The 21636-nt window shown below is 36.1% G+C and overlaps 1 protein-coding gene and 1 pseudogene across 6 annotated transcripts in view; one reads left to right on the top strand and one right to left on the bottom strand.

The window, feature by feature from the left end:
- Nucleotides 1–21636, top strand: part of KCNH7 (potassium voltage-gated channel subfamily H member 7) — a 448856-nt gene that overhangs the window by 169856 nt on the left and 257364 nt on the right. The gene's annotated exons all lie outside the window — the stretch shown is intronic.
- Nucleotides 7498–8304, bottom strand: LOC311607569 (large ribosomal subunit protein uL30-like; annotated as a pseudogene). The gene has a single exon. The product of its transcript is annotated as a large ribosomal subunit protein uL30-like (transcript).

The raw sequence follows: 21636 nt of genomic DNA, 5'->3' as shown, positions 1-21636 counted from the left end.
CTTTAAAAGTCCCACAGCCTTACAAATTCAAATACTTTGAAAGATCCTAAGGGAGAAGGGAGCTACAATTGGGATGTAAAATGAATGAATTTTTAAAACGTAAATTAAAAAAATTTTAAACGTTGTACCTTTAAAAATATCCAGTCTCTTTTAAAATCCAAACTCTATGTAAAACCCCAAAATCTCTTTTCTTTTCTTTTCTTTTTTTTTTTTTTTAAGTTCAAAGTCTCTCAATGGTGGGCTCCTATAAAATCAAAAATAAATTAAGTACTTTCTTATTTCAAGAGGGAAGAACCAGCGCACAGTCACAAACTGAAGGAAGTAAAACCAAACTCGAACAGTGTGAATAACAGAATGACCAATGGCTGGAATCCACTCACCCTCTTCTGGGCTCCTCCAAAGAGTTTGGGTCACTTCTCTCCAGTTCCGCCCTCAGCAGCCCACACAGATTGTCTTCTGTGCTCAGGCCAGCTCCACTCCACCACTACTGCTCTTCTTGGTGATCATTTCATGGCACTAGCATCTCCAAAATTCTGGGGTCTTCTGCCGCGCCCAGGCTGCTCTTCACCACTAGCTTCTTAATTGCTTTTCTCTGTATGCCCACCAGAGCAACCAGAGGAAATAAGCATGCAAAACACATGTGTGTTGTGCTGGCTTTATGATATGAGGTTTATGTCGACACAACAAAACTCTCGTCATCTGAGAAGAGGAAACCTCGATTGAGAAAATGCCTCCATAAGGCTTGGCTGCAAGCAAATGTGTAGAGCATTATTTTAATTAGTGATTGATGGAGGCGGGCTCCACCCATTGTAGGCGGTGCCGTCTTGGGCTGCTGGTCCTGGGTTGTATAAAACAATCAGCCAAGCAAGCCAAGAAGCAGCATTCTTCCGTGACCTCTGTATCGCCTCTTACCTCCAGCTTCCTGCTCTGTTCCTGTCCGACTTCCTTCAGTGACAGACTACGATGTGGAAGTGTAAGCCAAATAAACTCTTTTCCTCTCTAACTTGCTTTTTGATTATGGTGCTTACTGTGATAACAGAAACCCTACGATGAGTTGGTACCAGCATAGTGGGGTATTACTGTGGCAGAGCTGACGGTGTTTTGGAAAGGGGCTTTGGGAACTTTGAGCTAGGGAAGCAACTGAGTGTTGAGAGCTCAGTCGGGTGTTCTGTAGGAGCTAGGAAGATGAGAGAGCAGTGCAGAAGGCAGAGGCCTGGCTCGCGAGGTTTCCGAGGGAAATTTCAAGACTCTGGGGGCCATTTGTTATTTTGAATTACATTTCTGTGGTCCTCATTAGCTGAGGCCGAAGAATCAGCTTTGAGTAACAAGATAACCAAAACTACTAAAGTGAAACATTTGCTTTGCTGGGATATTCGATGCTGGTCAGCTGGAGCTGAGAATTTAGCGGTGATTAAGAAGATACCCTATGAGCATATACAGGGGGAGGAAATCCCCCTCAGGAACAGTCATAGGGGAGGGGAATAAGGGGAAAATGGGAGGGAGGGAAGAATGGGAGGATACAAGGGAGGGGATAACCATTGAGATGTAACAAGAATAAATTAATATAAATAAATAAATAAATAAATAAATAAATAAATAAATAAATAGAAGACGACCATTATGGAGACATAATAAGACAAGCATCATTGAGGTGAAGTCTACTGGGAAGTGTTTTCTCAGAGGCAGCACACAGAAGCTATGCTCCAGAGGCAGCCAAGGTTGTACCTCATGCTGGCAGCTGGACTTGGTAGTGTAAGAGTCACCCAGGTGGTATTAGTTTTGAAGCTATGAAGGGGTCATGGCGAGCAGCTGAGGCTTGGCACTGTGAGTGGCCGTTGGTGAAATGGCTCCCTCAGTAGCAGTGGAAGGCCCAGGATTGAAGGGTCATGCAGAGAAGTGAGGCTTGGCACCATGAATATTTTTGTTTTGTTTTGTTTTCTTTAGTAATATTTAGGAGTCAACTTTTTTGAGAGGTAATAAATCATTTTAGACTTTCTATATTGTTTTTACAAAAAGCTAAACTATTCACTAAGAAGGAATATGTCAAGGCTATTTGACACTTTTACTTTATAAACTCAATAAACATCAGAATAGATATCTCTTTAAATGACTTGCTGTACGTGTTATTTTAGTACATAGCACTAGATATGCATAATTATATCTATTCTTGGTATAATATTTGTGATAGATAGTTGAACATGGAGTTGTTTCTAAAAGAGAAATGTACTCCACAAGCTGCTCTTATTATTGTTATTAAAGACAAATTCTTCTAAAAGCTTATCCACACATCAGAATCTATATTAACGATATACAAGCAATATTTTAATAAACAACTACTTTGCATACTATGTTCTAGACTACCCAGAGTTAAAGCTAATGTCTTCATCTACAGACTTCAAGATGCCAAATTAAAATAATAAAATTTCACTAGTGGTTGATTTTAAATTATTGATTATTTCTGTAAAATGAAGAGTAGTGAACTTTCAATATTTATCAATTTATTTTAACTTGCAATTAAAATGTAGATATATTTATCATGCAGAATATGATGCTTTGAAATGCATATATGATAAATAAGGCTTGACATGAGTGAATAAACTTTACTTACATACATATATGCTACCTAATATAGTTTTTTAATGAAAATATTTTAAGTCTACATCTTAGCAATTTTCAAGAACATGATATGGTATAATTAACTGTATCCAGTTATACAACCATTACCATAAACTTTTATCTTTTATCTGAAAATTTATGTCTTTGATAAGCATCCATTCTCAGCAACAACCCAGGCTTTGTTAACTACCATCCTAACAACACTTTTAGGGCGATGTTTGTCTACTTTAGTTTCTTGCATAAGGGAGACCATGTTGTATTTATCTTTCTGTATCCTGCTCAAAGCTCATACCTTTAACACAAAGGCAGGCTTTTATTTTCTTTATAGGTTGGCTAGCAATCCACAGATAATTTTAATCCATTCTTCGATTGTTTTCATATTTTAACTAATATGAACGATGTTGCAGTGATTATGGGTATGTGGATATGTTTTTCATTGTGCTTTTTCCTCACAGAGTCAGCGGTGTGATTAGGGAATCACATGGCAATTTTTAATTAAGACTGTCCACACTGCATCCTTAACTTTACCGATCTACCTACATACCTCCAATATAACCATTAAGTCTTCCCCTCCTTCTCACTCCCTTTTTAATAATTGACTTCTTATGATTGTGAGGTTGATATCTCTTGTTTTATTCATGCACATTTTGCTAGTGATCATGTATGTTGATTATTTCTAAACAGCTTTTGTACATCTATGTATCTTCTCTTGAATAATGTCTATACATCCCCTCTGTTAAATTTTAAGCAGTTTTTTTTTTTACACTCGACATTGGTTTTAGTTCCCTTCTGTTGTTTTCTATCTAAAATGTTCAAAACAGGAGCATGTGTTAAATGTTTCCTAACTGGTGGCAGTATTTTGGAAGATTGCAAAACCTTTATATAGTGGCACCTGGAGGAAGGCAGCAGGTCACTATAGTGACCCTGCACGGGTGACAGATGTTCCTGATTCTGACTTTGTCTTCTGTTTCTTGCCCTGCTAAGATGTACAGCCTTTGCTCTATACCTCCAGAGCGTGCCCTCAGCTAGTGTGGACTGAAATCCTCTGGCAATGTGACCCATGCTAAATCTTTGTTCTCACTGAAGAGTTGAAAATGTGGTCACAGCAGTACTGCCATGATAAATATAGATCCATTATTATTTAGGTACTGGCCTCATTGCATCTTTGCAAGCTTCCTATTTTTCACCCTATCCCTGGGCTGTTTAATTTGCCATACAGCAGTTTTTTAATATTGCGTAATCTGTCTTGTCTGTTTTGCTTTTGTTGTTTTTGGTGTCATCCAAACAATTAACTGTTCAGAATAATGTCAGGGGACTTTATTTTAGCATTTTTTTCTAGCTCCTAAATTTAAGTACTTAATCAGCTTTGAGTTTATTTTATGCATGTTATTGGATAAAGAAATTAATCTACGTGTGGACATCCAATTGTGCCAACATTGTTTATCAAAGGAAGTACCATTGTATACTGGCATTTTGATTACAAAGTCATTGAGTGTAGAATTACAAGTGGATGTCAGTGTTTTCTCTTGCATTCTGTTTCTCAGTATTCTTAAGCCAGTAGCATGCTCCTTTCCCTACAACAGCATTGTAAGATGCTGTGAAATTATACAGTGAGATGTCATCTGCTTTATTCTTTTTACAAGATTGAATTAGCTATTAAAGGTCTTTTGTAATTTTACATGCAGTGCTTAAGATTGCTTTCTCTACGCTTGTGAAAACTCTAATTTTGATAGAAAGTGCATTGAATCTGTAGGTTGCTTTGGATAATATGGATATTTTAACAATTTAAAATTTTCTAATCTGCAAACCCAGGCATCAGTCCATTTATCTGTATCTTCTTCACTATTTCCCATCAAGATTGGTGCTGTCAATTAAAGGTTTTTAGGGTCTTGGTTTGATTTTATTCATAAGCATTTCAATGCTTCTGTAAGGTGGATTGTTTTCTTGATTACTTTGAAGGTATTTTATTATTATAGTATAGACCTAGGCTATAAAACTGACTCCTGTCTGTTATTTGTGTCTTTCAATTTTACTGGGATTCTTTTTTTTAACAGAGGTCATTGTGAGTGTATAGTAAAACACTCATTGTTTTGGTTTTAATGCTTTGCTATTTGTCAATTAATTCTAAAGGAGTAGAATTTACTTCACACGCTAGTCTTGCTTTCTGATTTAGATGCCTTTTATATTTTTACATTGCTTATTTTTTTTTCTGAATAGTGTTTCCAGAGTCATGGTGGTTAGAAATATCCATCAGTAACTTGACAAGGAAATTGATTTCTTGTATGTACATGACAAATAGTAGCTCTATATTTTCAGGTTGCAGTTTTCCTACAATCAGCATGCTGCTCTCTACCAGGGGCATTCAACCTGGGCCCCAGGGTAGCTAGAAATGCAGCTCAAAAACAGTCAATAATAGAAACTTGCTTATATCATTATGAAGAGTTTTAGTTTAGTTTGTTTGTTTTATTTTGTTGCTAATTTTATTACAGTTTGATTGTATGGTTCTTAGGTATGAATATTATCATTATAGGGGATCATGTTATTTCACAAAGTCCAACTAAAGAGCTCTAAGAGTTTATTTCACTTAATTTAATTGCCCTAAAGCAAGATAAGTGTCCATTAGAATTAACCTTGTTCTTTTAGCCTAAGTTTCTACAAGTGAAATTGAATTATATAATTCTTGCTTATTGAGAGGATAAATTCTCCATGATATGTACAGCTATATCCACTGAGAAGCACAGTTAAAATTGCAATTGGAGGGGCTTGAGACATGGCTCAGTGGTTGATGATAATTGTTGCTCTTGCAAAGAACCTGAGTTCTGTTCTCCACACACACATGGCACATCACAACTGTATCTCCAGTTCTGAGGAATCCATTGCCCTCTTCTGACCTCTGTAGGTACCAGGCACACACATGGTGCACAAATATACATGGAAGTAAAATACAACTACACATAAAAGTTAAAAGCTGCTCATTCCATCAGTGTCTATCACAATTCAATATATGTATCTTAAGCTTGTAAGATTCATGTGCTATATATAGAAAAATAAACACTGTTGTTATGAAAATATTGACATTGGAACTAGTGTTGTATGGTTTTTGGTTTTGGTGTGATTTTGGAGTTTGGGGGGTTGGTTTGGTTTGGTTTGGTTTTTGAAGACAGGGTTTCCTTGTGTAGCCTTAGCTGTTCTGGACTCATTTTGTCGAACAGGATGGCCTCAAACTCATAGAGATCTGCCTGTTTCTGCCTCCCCAAGTGCTGGGATTACAGATGTACACCACTGTTTTTTAAAGAGATGCCATACAATACACTTTTTCAAATTACAACTTTTAATATTTATAAAAATTCTAAATGCTGTTGTCATTTTAAATACATAAGGCTGCATACATGGGGAGTTTCAGTTGTCACAGGATTAAATGGCTAGTATCTGCTTTTGAATCCAGATGAATCAGAAAGTCTTACCTCTCTTCTTCCAATTAAAATACTGAAATTCAATGCAATGTCTCCTGAAAACTAAGAATGATGTAGAACTTGTTGTGAGAAGTAATTAAAAATTAAACATTTCTTTTGGCTAAGATCATGATGTGTGTGTGTGTGTGTGTGTGTGTGTGTGTGTGTGTGTGTGTTTTAAATCATCTACTAAGATATTTATGTGCCATATTTTAGAAATTATTATGGTTTCAGATTGATTTTCGCCATACAGAGGTATTATAATATGTGTATTAGGGTAATATGATTCAGAGAGAGACAGAGAATAGAAAACTTAGCAGAATGGCCTTAGTTGTGTGTACCTAGTAGCTAACTAATGGCGTCTTCATGAGTATTCACAAGCTCTTCTATTCATTCATTGGTTGAATACTGCTGGAATTTCTTCTACATGCCTGGTATTTTGCTTGAACTTTGAGTACAAAAACACTCATGGTTCCTGGCCTCATAGAGTTGAAAGCCTAGTAGAGACTCATTCACAGATAAATATTCACATTCATAGTATGAAAATTGTCAAAGCTTCTGCCTAGAGACATGAAAGGAGAGTTTGACCTTTCCAGGAGGGTCAAGAACATCTTCCCTGAAAAGGTCACATTGGAGCCTTGGTACAAGGAACTAAGGGGCATTGGTCAAGTGAAGAGAGAGGGAAAGTTTCCTTAATGGGTTGTGCCTGTGCTTATATGCTTAGACCTGTGCTTCTTGTTAGCTACTCCTTGGTGGAGACAGAAATTACTAAATAGCATCCTTTGTGACATTACTGAATGGCCAGGTTCTGCATCATAGAGAAGACCCATTACACAGTTATAAATACAATAAGCTCATTTTAAATAGCCTTTGTTATATACTTTTTTACAAACACAGAAGGAATTTTTACCATTGTAGCATAGAACAATCAAATATTTCTTTTGACCTGGAAGTTAACTGCCAAATGCCTTATGAGTGGGAAGGATTGTGTAGAAGTTCTCTAAATTCCTTACACGCTAGGACCTTCTGTCAGTACTTGTGGTAGGTTTTCAAAATTCAAAGGAATATAAGATAATCTCTCATTTCTCTGACAGCTTATACTCAAATAAGAAGCATAACAGCAATGAGAAACATGTCACTTAATATGCCAATCGGTGGTCACTCTTTAGCTTCATAAACTCAATAAAACTAAAATAGAGAGCAAGTAACTGTCTACTATTTTAGACTACTGCAGTGTTTCCTTTTACCTAGAGGCAAAATAATTTAGAAGATGCTACCATATAAACATGCTATTAAATAGTCTAAAGATTTACAAAATGATGTGTTATTAGTGCTATGCTCTCTTATCTAAATGCATATATATCTCTGTTCTGATACCAAGGCAGTGAATTTCCTTTTGACTTGGCTTTTTTTTTTTTTTTTTTTTAAATTTGCCAAGCTGTGACTGTTTATTAACTGACCAGATTACAAAAATACCATGGGCAATACCTTAGTTCATCCGTCTGATAAGCCTGTTTATCTGGTCTTCCCTGTTGCCAGCATCTCCACCTTCCACAAAGTGAGTTGTCTTTTTCTTCATTCCACCTCGTGGAGAAGACAGTTTGAAGGGCCACAGGAAGTTATTTGCTTCCTTGAAGTGTTTTCCAACTGTGAAGATCTCATGAATTAGATCCTCCATGCAGATGATGCCAAATTTACCAAGAGACCGGGCAATCAAGGAATTATCTGTCAAGGCAATTCGCTTCTTATTGATTTTCCCATAGCCTCGCTTGTAGATGAGCTCATTTACAGACTTCAGGTTGGGGTACCCCCATGCAATGTACGGTTCCACAATCCTTAGCATGTTAATGGAAGCCTTGTTGAGCTTAACAAAGGTGCCATTGAAGATCTGTCGAAGGCGAAGAAGCTGCAGTACTTTGCGGACCTTTGGGCTTACACCATTGATACCGCGGATTCTGATGACAAACGCCAATTTGGGTTCTGCGGGCACGTAGAAGTTCCTGGCTTTCCTCGCCATCCTAGCCATGCGAATCTCAGTCCGGTACATCTGCCTGTACTCCTTGTGATAGTACTTGGTTTTCTCGTAGATGAGCTTCCTCTTCGCCTTTCGCAGTGTCTTCAGGGCAAACTTCTACCGCAGGCGCTTCATCTTCAACTCTGCGAAATTCCTTCGCACAGCAGGAACCTTCTTCTTCTTCTCTGATACAGCCTCCATGGTTCCAGCCGGAAAAAGAGAGAGCTGACTTGGCATTTTTGTTCTCTATTTATGCTATTGTCCCATTTTGTTCTCCTTGGGAACCTCTTAAAGTAGTACGAGAATGGGAAAATGCACATTGTTATTACGTACAATAATGTAACTTTAAAAGAGGCAGTTAATATTTAAATAATTTCAAATAATGAGATAATATAAAAATTTCATGGAATGCTAAATAGTACTAGTTATTATTATAAAGCTAAAATTAAAATTCCTCAAGTTTACTGGCCTGCCTTTAGTCTCTAACTTTTTATCATTTATATAGATGGGAACTTTTCTTTAAAAAAAAAAAACTTGGGACAAAATTATTCTGGTATTATCTTCAGGAAATTCTAGTATGCAGAAAGGCCTCTGGTGACTTTTTTTCCATAAGCCACTCACACATCAAAGAACACGTTCTTCTCTTGAGATAGGTTTCTATGGAATAGTTTACAAGAAAAATACTCCAGTGAAATTATTTAATAATTGATAGTGGAAATAGACTCCTAATGAAATTTCCATCTTCTGGAAACATAAACTCTGTATTCATTACTCTTATTACCTAATGCTGATGCCTGCAGTTACTTGACATAACCCAGCTTTAAAAATTAAAATAAAATACCAAGTGACAAAATTTGCCAATTACTTTAAAATAAAACCACATAAATAGAAATGAAGAGAAAATTTCACGAGAGAAGCAAGTGTTCTGTTCAATTGGTTTTAATTTGAATTAACATTTACTAGTTAGCTTCTAGATGGAGAATTATTGATACTTCTGATACCTTAATGAAAAGATATTTGCTTTTATGAGTTTCCATAGAGTCATCTTAAATCTGATTAAATTGTTATTTTTTAAGTCAACAATATTATTTTTGTATTAAATCTTTAGAAGATCCTAGGATAACCCTTTGGATGAGATCATCTAATATTAGGGCCATTCTATTTTGAAAGCTTTTTGTTTTATAGACCTGAAGAAATTCAAGAAGCAAAAGAAATTAATTTCAGTTACTTAATATGCTAGATTAATAAAACAGAGACTTTAAAATTTTATAAATGCCTTTAGCAGAAGCCCATCACCAAAGAACCAGCTTTGGGTGACACTCAAGCATTCATCTGTGAGAATTCTATGTCCAGAAGCCTGTCATGCCACAGTCATGCCACAGTCATGCCACAGTCATGCCACAGTCATGCCTCAGTCATGCCTCAGTCATGCCTCAGTCATGCCTCAGTCATGCCACAGTCATGCCTCAGTCATGCCACAGTCATGCCTCAGTCATGCCTCAGTCATGCCTCAGTCATGCCACAGTCATGCCACAGTCATGCCACAGTCATGCCTCAGTCATGCCTCAGTCATGCCACAGTCATGCCTCTCACTTGCTAACGCAAAGGTTCATAGCTCTCATTCATGATCTCTCATTCTTCCCAGTAGAATTACAGAGATTATCGAGTTTTTTGTTTTATTCTGTTTTGAGTTTCCTTCTTCCTTGTTTTTACTTGTTTCTTTCTTTCACAAACATCTCTCAATTTGGATTAAAGTCCCAGAAACCTTTGAAAACACTATCATTTAAATTTTATTAATTCACCCATTTCTCACCATTGTTGTTTGCCTAGGAGATTGTATTATAATAATTTTCCTTATAAATTACGATACCAAGAATGGATGTCTACAATAATCTGATTGGAAACTCCGGAACCAGGGACTACTATGACCACGGACATATTGAAATTACATAGTAAAATTGTATTATTTTTATCTTCTTTATGTTTTAACAGAAAAGAGTCTTGAACAGATACTTTAAATTATAACCATAAATATGAATATTACATATTTGACAAATTTGCATTATTGTGTGGTTTTCAGAAATTTGCAGAGTGCTAGAAAGAAGACACTCAGAAAAAATAACCACTTAGCCACTTTAAGGATTATAGTGCTCTAATGTAATTGAAAACATCCTATAGCAATGTCTGAAGTAGCAATTCTGTCAGTCTAGGAAAAAACCCTCTGCAAAGGCCAGATTATTGGAGTTCCCTTCTTAATAAGTAGGTCAGACATTAGCTGGAGGCATCTCAAAGCTGCTAAGCATTCATTAACATTTTGTGAAACAAGGCTGCTGTAAGAAACCATACATTGCTAAAGAAAATGCCAATGTATACATTAGCTGCCTCCTTAGAACAGCTGTCTCCTGCCAGAATGGTTTTGTTTAGTATTTCAATGTAAAATGATCTCTGGGCTCCCATTAGGCACTGTGTTAAGTCCTGTACTAGCATTACTTTCTCAATGCCTTACAATGTTTTTAAGTATGTACTCTTACTTTGTCCATCTAACAGATTTAAAAAAAATAAGCATTTAAAAATTGCCTTTTTGAAATGCCAGCAAATGTGTATATGTCTGATAATATAAATGTATATGGAAAAAATAAAAATATACAGGAAAAAAAAACAAAACAAAAGAACCAACAACAGTGCTCTAGACCAATGTTTCCTATGTTCAAATAACCTGAAAATATTCATTTAAATAAAGTTATACATTTAATAAAAGAAAAGAAAAAATATTGGTTGAAGATTACATGTGAAGTTTGCAACAAAGACTTACGCTAAATATGTCCCTGCTCAAGTTCTACTTTCATCCATCTGTCCATTGTGTTAATTGAAGTTAATTTGCCCTTAACGTTCACAAGGAAAACATATACTGATATACCTTGTAACTTCTACACGTTAAATAACATATGAAGACTTCAGATTTCTGTTCCAAGATCCACACAGATCTTTTGACATCACTATGGTAAAATTGAGACCTTTAAGCTCTCAGGCTCAAAGGATACCATCTTTATACTGTATTTTTAGATTTCAGGGAAGAGAATACATGGTTTGAGGACAATCTCTCCTCATATCTTTTATCCCATTATTTTGTCTCAAGTGGATCACACTTTCCCACTGACGTGTTTCTGATCACAGAAAGGACCAAGTGTACCCCTGCAGCTGATTGAAGGCCCTTAGTCTGAGTACATGTTCCTTTCATAGGAAATTTTATTTTTTCACTTTAGCATTGATTAAATATTTATGCTTTGGTGCATAATATATAACTGTTTTCATTCTTCATGATTTTACTTCAAATGAATTTTTAAGCAGAATCAAAGCTTGGGGAAGGGGCATATTAACTCTCCTTGTTTAATCTGTGTTCGCCTTCATGCAGCTGTAGGAAAAATGCACTTTGAGAAAATGAGTGGGGAATGCTTAACTGAAAATTCATTAGTTTAAATTCTATTCACTCATTCATTTGAAATATGCCTAAGTCACTGAAATTTGACAATGCAGGACAGACATAATATATGTCTGCGTACCTACCCATGAAAACCTGCAACTACAGATACTCAGCCTATGAAGTCGAGTAACTGAGCTCCTACCCCCACATCCAACTGAGGAGCTCTTGGTATTTAAAAGCTGCTGGGAGAAGATGAATCAGCTTTCTTTAAGGGTGTGATTTCAGGCCCCACATCCAAAGATATTTAGATTGAACTGTATGGGTTTAGACAGTGTGAGAGCAAGCGTTAAGTGTAGGTTATGGAGGTGGGAATAGCTCCGCACAGAGTTTGGAAAGAGTGAATCTGCTCAAAATACATAGTATAAAACTCTCAGATAATTAATAAAAACATTATTTAAAAATTACAAATAAAACAAATTCCCTGTAGCAACCCATTATACTTCTGAGTAAAATATCCATATAATCTCTTTAGAAAGTTGTGTATTTGATAGTCACAGTATCTATGGAAAGAAAATGATATAATTTCCTTATAAATTTCTATTTCTTGATTATTTTCTCTTGATTACATTTTCTTCTGAATTCTTGTTGTGGTATATATCTTATAAGCAGTAAGAGTAAATACAGGAAACATCAGGCCACTAAAAACTCTCAGGCACAGGGATTGAGGGAAAGCTTCCACACGTACAGGTTGTGTGCAAATTCACACAAACATGCATAATAATGTAAATAAAAATCTTTCAGTCATTATCTTACAAGCCTTTATGTGGAATTTTCAACACTAAACCCCAACATCTTAGTTCTAACACAGTGTTTGATATTATAGCTTTCCATGTCATTAAATTTATTGATTATTGGCATCCGATATTTTCATTTGATGTATTTACTGTTTCATCTTTATCATGCACAGATGGATGAGACCACTTTGAGTGTTTGCAACCATTTTATCATGGCCCTAAGATGGTAATAGCAATTGCTTATTTGATTTTTTCATGGTATATTATTAGTATTTCTTCTGTTGATTGGCAAAGTATTTTTCCATGGTTCAGGTATTTTTATATATTTAAGATTTTAAGTTAATAGCTATGATATTCAAGTGGCTCCTGAATATTTGTTCATTCTCAAAAAATAATGTGTGATGTCTGGCGAAGTGTGAGAAGATATTATTTCAATATAAATTACTACTACATGGTTGTTCTCTTGCTTATGTTTTGTCTGAGTTCTTGTTCATCATTTAAAAAATGAACATACAGCTTGGAAATGTAAAGAATAAATGGTAATAAGCAGGAAAAATGAGAAGTGAGATGGTGACTTCTAGCCCACAAACTGAAGAACCACACTACCTATTTCCTGCAAGATGGTTTAAAATTGTCCTGTATATGTTTCCTTACTTCTCTGAAAGAGAAAGGCACTGATTCTATTTTATTTTTTATTAATATTGTTATGTTTTCATATATACATTTATATTGTTACACATATATACAATAAACTACTTATAGCCAGAAGAACCATGACACAATCAGGAATTATATAAATGTTATATTCTTAGTGTTTTGGCCTCAATAGTTCTTGCTTCACAAATATGTTTGTCATATATATTGGGCCAGAAAGCTGAAGATCATGCTCCAACATTACAGAGAGTTGTGGGTGACTCTTCAGGTACCAAATTGGCTCTGTCATCCTTCTCATATGGAAAGCTGCTAACCTGCTCTTACTGTATACTCAGGTAATCAATTTTATTCCTTCTCTAGTCTCTCATGGGGTTGAAGACAGATAGTTTGGTTCTACAGTTAAGCTTAATTGTTTAGAGGTTAAGATGTTTTTAGGTCTAGAGAGGTATTTTAAGTTGATAAGGGACTGATTTTAAAATTACACAAACATGTTTCATTAAGCATTCTTCATTTAAGAATCTAGTTTATTGCAGTGTTTTCCTCTTTCAGTCCAGATATAAAATTTTCATATACTGTCCCTGTTTTAAATTGCTGTTATTAGGGTGACATAATATATCCTGATTAACTATTACACAAATAATCCCAGTGTATTTCTCAGTAGAATATTGTTTAAAAACTCAATGGAAGGAATGACTGATGACCAGTTAGAAGTTCTCTGAGCTGGCAATTCTGACTGCCTTGATTGTTACAAGCTTAAAAGATGAGCTGGCTAGGCAAGCATTGTGTTATAAAAATCACCTTAGAAACCTTAAGATGGCAGTTCTTTTTTATTAGTTTTTTATTAATTCATTCATATAACATCTCACTTGTTATCCCACCTCTTGTATCCTCCCATTCCTCCCTCCCTCCTACTTTCACCCTATTCACCTCCTCTATGACTGTGACAGATGGGGACCTCCTCCCCCTGTATAAGATCATAGGATATCAAGTCTCTTCTTGGTAGCCTGCTATCCTTCCTTTGCCACCAGGCTTCCCCATCAAAGGGACGTGGTCAAATATGGGGCACTAGAGTTTGTGTTAAAGTCAGTCCTCACTCTCCACCCAATTGTGGAGAATGTTCTGTCCATTGGCTAGATCTCGGTAGGGGTTCAAAGTCTACTATACATATTGTCCTTGGTTGGTGCCATAGTTTGGGCAGAAACCCTGGGCAGAGATCCGCCCATCAATATATTCTTCTTGTAGGTTTCTAGGTCCCTCTGGATCCTTCTATTTCTCCATTCTCCCATACTTCTCTCACCTAGAGTCCCAATAGGATGTCTTCTCATCTATTCCACTTTCTTGGTAAGTAAAGACTTTCATGGGACATGCCCCTTGTGCTAATGTCCAGTTTTAAGTGAGTATATACCATTTGAGTCTTTCTGCTTCTGGGTTAACTCACTCATTATAATCATTTCTAGTTCAATCCATTTGTCCATAAATTTCTGGAATTCCTCATTTTTAATAGCTGAGTAGTATTCCATAGTGTAAATATACCACAGTTTCTTTATCCATTCTTCTACTGTGGGGCATTTGGGTTGTTTCCAAGTTCTGGCTATTATGAATAAGGCCACTATGAACATGATTGAGCATATGTCCCTGTTGTGTGGTAGAGCATTTTCTGTGTATATTCCAATGAGTGGAATAGTTGGGTCTTGCAGAAGCCCTAGCCCAGTTTTCTGAGAAAGCACCAGACAGATTTCTAAAGTGGTTGTACAAGTTTGCATTCCCACCACAAATGAAGGAGTGTTCCTCTCTCTCCACATCCTGACTAGCATGTGGTGTCAGTTGAATTTTTTTTTAATTTTTTTATTAATGTATTCTTGTTACATCTCAATGGTTATCCCATCCCTTGTATCCTCCCATTCTTCCCTCCCTCCCATTTTTCCCTTATTCCCCTCCCCTATGACTGTTCCTGAAGGGGATTACCTCCCTCTGTATATGCTCATAGGGTATCAAGTCTCTTCTCGGTAACCTGCTGTCCTTCCTCTGAGTGCCACCAGGTCTTTTATCATAGCCATTCTGATGGGTGTAAGATGGAATCTCAAGGTTTTTTTGTTTTGCATTTCTCTGATGACTAAAGATGTAGAGCATTTCTTTAAGTGTTTCTCAGCCATTCGATATTCCTCTGTTGAGAATTCTGTTTAGTTCTGAGCCACATTTCTTAATTGGGTTATTTGGTTTGGTGGTGTTTAATTTCTTGAGTTCTTTATATATTTTGGATTTTAGACCTTGGTCAGATGTAGGGGTGGTGAATATCTTCTCCCAGTCTGTAGGTTATCGCTATGTTCTGTTGACAGTGTCTAGGATGGTAGTTCTTAGAGCCATTAAAAACATATCAAGGAAAGATTTTTTTCATTAAATTAGGTTTTCATTCAGAAATAATTTGGCAAGTACAGTTTCAGTTGCACAAATATTTTGTCTTTTTTCATTGCATTTAATTTCATTGTGTTTTTAAATTTTCCAAACCTATGATGTTATTTAGTCATTTGATGATTACTTAGTGCTACTTCCTGCCTCCCAGTCACCTACTCTCTCTTCTACATCAGTAGCAGGAACACAGCTGCGAGCCAGCGTGGACTTTACTTAGTCAAGTATTGCTGCATCCTTAAAGCACATTTGGGTCTTCCAACAGTTGCAGGCTGGTGTTTCTCTTGCCGCGTGCAGTATTGCAAAGGAAAGAAGCAGCTCTGTAGCTGACCTGATCTTGTTTGAGACATTTAAATAGTGATAACAACTCATTTCTTTCGGATCCCACAATGGATGATATTCTTTTTTCAAAGAAAGTGCCATAAATAGCTCAATTGTGATGCATCCCATAAATCAAATAATCAGAAATACAGGTCTTACTGCAACAAAATGTTGCTATGGCACCATGATAAAACCCAGAGAAGATTCCGAAGGATGACACAAACTACTTGCTAAATATTATAAAGCATGTCAATGGGAAAAATAATAATGGAAAGGCTAGTGTGTTCGAGCTCAGTACTTTTAAATACAATCAGTATGTATTTGTTTCTGTGGTTAATATTCTTGAAGAATTGTGCATACAAATAAGTCTCTTCTTAGTCTAAAGACACCACTGAGAAGTACTCAGGATGCTCACACAGAGTCGCTATATAGAGAGGATAAGTAAGGCATGCAAGTGTATAATTTGTATGCTGAGACCATGGTGTGCCTCTGTGACAAGGTGTATAGATTTCGACAGGCTCACATCTCTACTGATCTGTTCAGATATGAGTCTCTGCTTTCACTTACTGTTAGCAATCTTTATTGCTATAGCTATAAGACATCATTAAATAATTTACACTAATCTTCATTCTTCATTTTCAACATTGTTTTTATTATTCTACTTTCTTTGCATTTCCACATAAATTTTTAGATAATCTTGTCTCTATTAACATAAACTCATCACACTGAGATTTTTTTTTTCCAAAAAACTCATTGGGCTTGCAGAGATGTCTCAGGGATAAGAACACTGGCTGCTCTTCCTCAGGACCAGAGTCCCATTCCCAGCACCTTTGTTAGGCAGCTTATAACAGGTCCAGGGATCTTAAAGACATTATCTGGAATTTGTGAATATCCACTTTCATATGTAAACACACACACAGACACACACACGTCCACACATACTATTTTAAAGATGTTTATAAATCTGAGAGAAATTTAAATTTGAGTCCCCCCATCTTCACTGATTTTGCTGTTGTTCTTTTAGTTCTTTCAGTAACTTTGTAATTTTCAGCATAACATTGTCTGTTTGTTTGATTTATGTATGTATTTTATTTGGGGAGTTGATTTGAATTATTTTTTTAATTAGTGCAGTTTTTATACATTTGTATATTATTCATCAACATTGTACTCACATTTTAGGTGGGCTTTTTTTCTGTTTACTGTGTAGCTTTGTTTCCCCCCCAAGTTTCCTGAGATCCCTTCCTTTATTCCTTACTTTACAGTATGGGTGTTGTTATTTCTTTATTTTATTACTACTTTAGCCAGAGTTCCAGAACTGTGTTGAATGAGAGTTGAGACTGAACATTTGCCATGTGCCCCATGTTGGAAGAAAGTGCTCCGTCTCAGACTCTAGTAGTGAATAACAGCATTATCATAGGCTATTTTGTCCATTTTAATGCATTTCCCAGACCAAATATAGATTATATAGAAAGAACTGATAATACAGTGCTTTTATATATGGATGTGAGATTAGTTTAAAAAGAATGATTCCTTCCTCTATCCTTTCCTAGCAGTGTTATGTTGAACAAGTTCCTTAACCCATCTAAAGTCACTTTCCTCTTCTGCTAAACAGTACAATAAAATCATTCAGGAAATTCACACTTAACGTTTTTAAAGACTTAATAATGACAGTGCCTGCATACCTTGCAGCGCTGTAGCAATTAAAGAAGATATGTCTGTCAAAATATTCACCACATGGTATTAATCTAACTTTAGCTGTGATTACAATTACTACTACACATAATAGTGTCAAATGAGATGCTCCCACACGCCTGTGAAGATAAGTTGTGTTTAATGAAAGGAAGGAAAACAATCTTGCTCCAACTCTAACTGATATATTACAATTTCCAGAGAAAGTTTTGGTTGTCAAAATTGGCAGAAGAGGATGTTGTGATATTGGTGTCCAGTAGAGAGGCCAATAATACAGCCAAATATTCTACAGTGAACAAGGCATCACCCACTCAAAATGATGATGTTGAATAAATCCCCCACATGTTAATAGTGCCAATATGGATCAATTACAACTTACATAGGTGGATTCTCTAAATATATTAAAAGGTGTTTACATTATACTAAACAAGTGCCATTTCCCTTTTAATTTTTGACCTATAATTACTATCTTTATTCGCCTTCTTAAATTTAGATTATATCTCAATTTAGGAGATACCTCAATCTCGTTTCCTCCCAGGGATATATTAATTTATATTACTTGGTCTAAATTGAGCTGCTATCTACAGAATAAATACCTATATAGAAAGACTTTGGGGTGGTTACTCTGCTACATTCATTACTGATAGTCCTTATATATGTTCATCAGTTCTTTATTTTACTTCCCACTTTAGGCTCCATGTGCCATTTTTTTCCCCAAATTTATACTTTCCTTATGCCTGTTCAGCCACTGCTCAAATTTGATGATATAACAATGTGTCTATGGATAAACTTAAGAAGCAAGCCTAGAATTCTCAAAATTTGTGGACAAATGGATTGAACTAGAAATGGTCATAATAAGCAAGTTAACCCAGAAGCAGATCAAATGGTATATACTCACTTATATCTGCACGCTAGCCCAAGGGGCATACCGCATGAAAGTCTTCACTTACCAGAAAAGTGGGACAGTGGGGAAGACTTCCTACTGGGACTCTATGTGAGAGAAGCAAGAGAGAATGAGGAAATAGAAGGATCCAGAAGGTCCTAGAAACCTACAAGAAGAACATTATGATGGGAGGATCTTGGCCCAGGGGCCTGCTCAAACTATGGTACCAACCAAGGACAATATGTACACTAAACTTCGAATCCCTACCCAAATCTAGCCAACAGACAGGACATTCTCCACCGCTGAGTGGAGAGTGGGGACTGACTTTCACAGGAACTCTGGTGCCCCATATCTGACCACGTCCCCTGCATGGGGAGGCCTGGTGGCACTTGGAGGAAGGATAGCAGGGTACCAAGAAGAGACTTGGTACCCTATGAGCATATACAGGGGGAGGAGGGCCCCCTCAGTTACAGTCATAGGGGAGGGAAGTAAGGGGAAAATGGGAGGGAAGGAAGATGCAAGGAATGGGATAACAATTCAGATGTAATATGAATAAATTAATAAAATATATTATAAAAAAGAAAAAAGAAACAAGCCTAGAAAATTGCTCTCAGCTTTAAAATGCAAGAATCCATTTTGTCATCAATGCAAGACATTAACATTTTCTATTAGATGTGTCCTGAGAACAAGGCCAAATGTTTATAGAATGAGCTCATCATGGTAATGATATCAATATTTGAAAGATAGACTCAAAAATCAGTGGGGAATTCAATTCGGCCAAATAGGTGAAGGAATAGAAATCTTTACAAAGCATATAAAACTAATACATAATCTTCCTTGTCCCGCCAGAGTTTGTTGTAATGTCTCCTAAGGTATGTTACTGACTGTAAACACTTTCTCATTCGAGCTACTTTTTTAAGGAAAAAATGTGAAATAAATGTTGAGCTCTTAACACAGTTATTACATCATGTAGTGTTTAGCAGCTTTATATTCAATGTCCTGTCCATATCTAAAGTGTTACTGTCTTTTAGTGATATAATTTCAAGCAAAAAGACAAGTATCACATGCTTTTCCTCATATGTGGCATATAGAAAAATAACATTATTCAGGTAGAATGGGTAGGGGCCATAACAGAAGAAAAAGAGAGGTAGGGTGGTATAGGAGGTTAGGAGATGGGACAATGAAGTATATATATTCAAATGGCTTCATTAATTTGTTTTAAATGCATACAATGGAAAAACATACTTTAAAAATGAGCAAGCAGATGTTGTTGATACTCTTGAACAGTTGAGAGCACTCGCTGCTCTATCAGAAGACCAGAGTTTAATCCTTAGCACTCAGATGATGGCCAACAACCATAACTCCAGTCCTAGGGTATCTGCTGCCCTCTACTGTCCTGTGGAGGCACTGTATGCATATGGTGCTCTGCCATGCAGGGCACAACATCATACACATAAAATTTTAAAATAAATAAATCTGACAAAGATATGTGTGGAGAAGGAATTATTGAGGACTTGCTTACCCTGTCTTGGCAGAATTTTGCCTTCAACTCTACCTGCATCCAAGCTTGTCTAATTTTAGGCAGAACTCTGTCTGTAATAAAAAAAACAAGGACATTTTGCCCATTGGCTGGTTTGCCATATTTGAAGCCATCTTCATATGAAGGTTCTTTGATATTCATAATCTTCTTTGAGGCAGGCTGGGTATTGCCAGGAGTTAACCTGTCTAATTGTCAAAGAATCATTAAAACAATATTTAAATCCATATTCTGTAAGACTCAAAGGTTTTTGAAGACCTTATCAAATATATCCATCAGATATACTGGGCCAGAAGGCTAAGATGATGCTCCAATGTTATAGAGGCTTTTGGATGGCTGTTCAGATAGCAAACTGTCTCTGACATTTTTTCTACATTGTAAACTGCTAACCTGAACTCACTGTTTATTTAGGTAATCAATTTTATACCTTCTCAAGTGTCTGATGGGTTGAAGACCAGATAATTTAGTTTTACAATTAAGCTTAATTATTTAGGGGTTAAGATGTTTTTAGGTCTAGATAGATGTTTTAAGTGGATAATGATGAGACATGATAGATATTGATTTACATTCACAATTTTAGACTCACCAAAATAGGAAAGATGTTTTTTCATGGATGCCAAATACAAGTAGCCAAAACACTATGAATGTAACATTAATATAATTCCTGACTGTTTTGTGGTTCTTCTTGTTGTATGTAGTATACTTTAGTTATGTGTAATAATATAAATGTATATATAAAAACTATAAGTATTAAAAATATAAATAAATCTTTTTTAAAACTAAGAGAATCTTCCTACTCCAAAAATGTTTTTACAGTATATGCTACTCAGCTGAATTGTGTCCACAACTGCAGGCTCTTTGATTACCCTTATAAGACTATCAAAAGAAAATAAAAATATGAGCACTAGAAGAGGAAATGCACTAGATGGCTCATCAATTCACATTTAGTTATGCCAGGATGTGAAGGTACCAGTAAGTAAAAGTGACTTCATCTCAAGTTAGTCCCCTGGACATGATGGATATTAACATATTGGCTTCCTTCTTTGTGCATATATTTTTTAAAAGGCAGTTTATTCTTTAGTGTACACCATGAGGTTTGCTAATTGCATAGTTGTGCATTAGCCTAATCAAACTAATTAACATACATTATTTCACATACTTCACTTCTGGGGTTGGGAATACTGTAGCTGTCAGCATTTTCAAGTTTGTATTTTATTAACTGTCATAACTGTGGTATAGAATATTGGGATTGCTTACATTTTTAAATTTGAGATGTGTTTACTTGAGTAATATATCCACTGATAGCTGATCAGATCTCTCACCATTCAGATGGGCCAGAGAACAAGACCTAGATGTTTGTCTACTTAGGATTGTTGTGTCTTACTCTTTGATGAGGACAAGGTGGTCCAATGATAGTGTGCCAAGCAGACACCTATCTAAGAAGTACAAGGTTCCTCCACAGGCCCTGCTGGAGGACACAAGTGAGTCAGGCCACATTAGGAAGCATCAAGTAATATAGAGGCCATATATTGATTCTATTTATGTAAAAAAATCTAAATAGCAATGATGACCAGCTTATTAAAGATGGGCTTGTGACATATAATATGGCTGTATTTTATCAGATTGCGCCAATGTTCAGATTTTTCCTCAAGATCACATATATGGCAGTTTGAGTCATTCAAGCTGAGAAATACAATAAAAACCTTGTCTAAATGGAAAACAAAGTTTAGAATCGACAAAGCCTGTTTTATTAATGGATTAAGGAGGGTTCTGTAACTATGAGGTGACTTATTTGCCAGTGGCACTCTGATGAGAGCAGTTGAAGCAGGCAATGACATTATGGAAACAA

The sequence above is a fragment of the Acomys minous genome (assembly GCF_964271855.1).
Source record: "Acomys minous genome assembly, chromosome: 10".
NCBI lineage: Eukaryota > Metazoa > Chordata > Mammalia > Rodentia > Muridae > Acomys > Acomys minous.
This window is presented reverse-complemented; position numbering and strand designations above follow the sequence as displayed.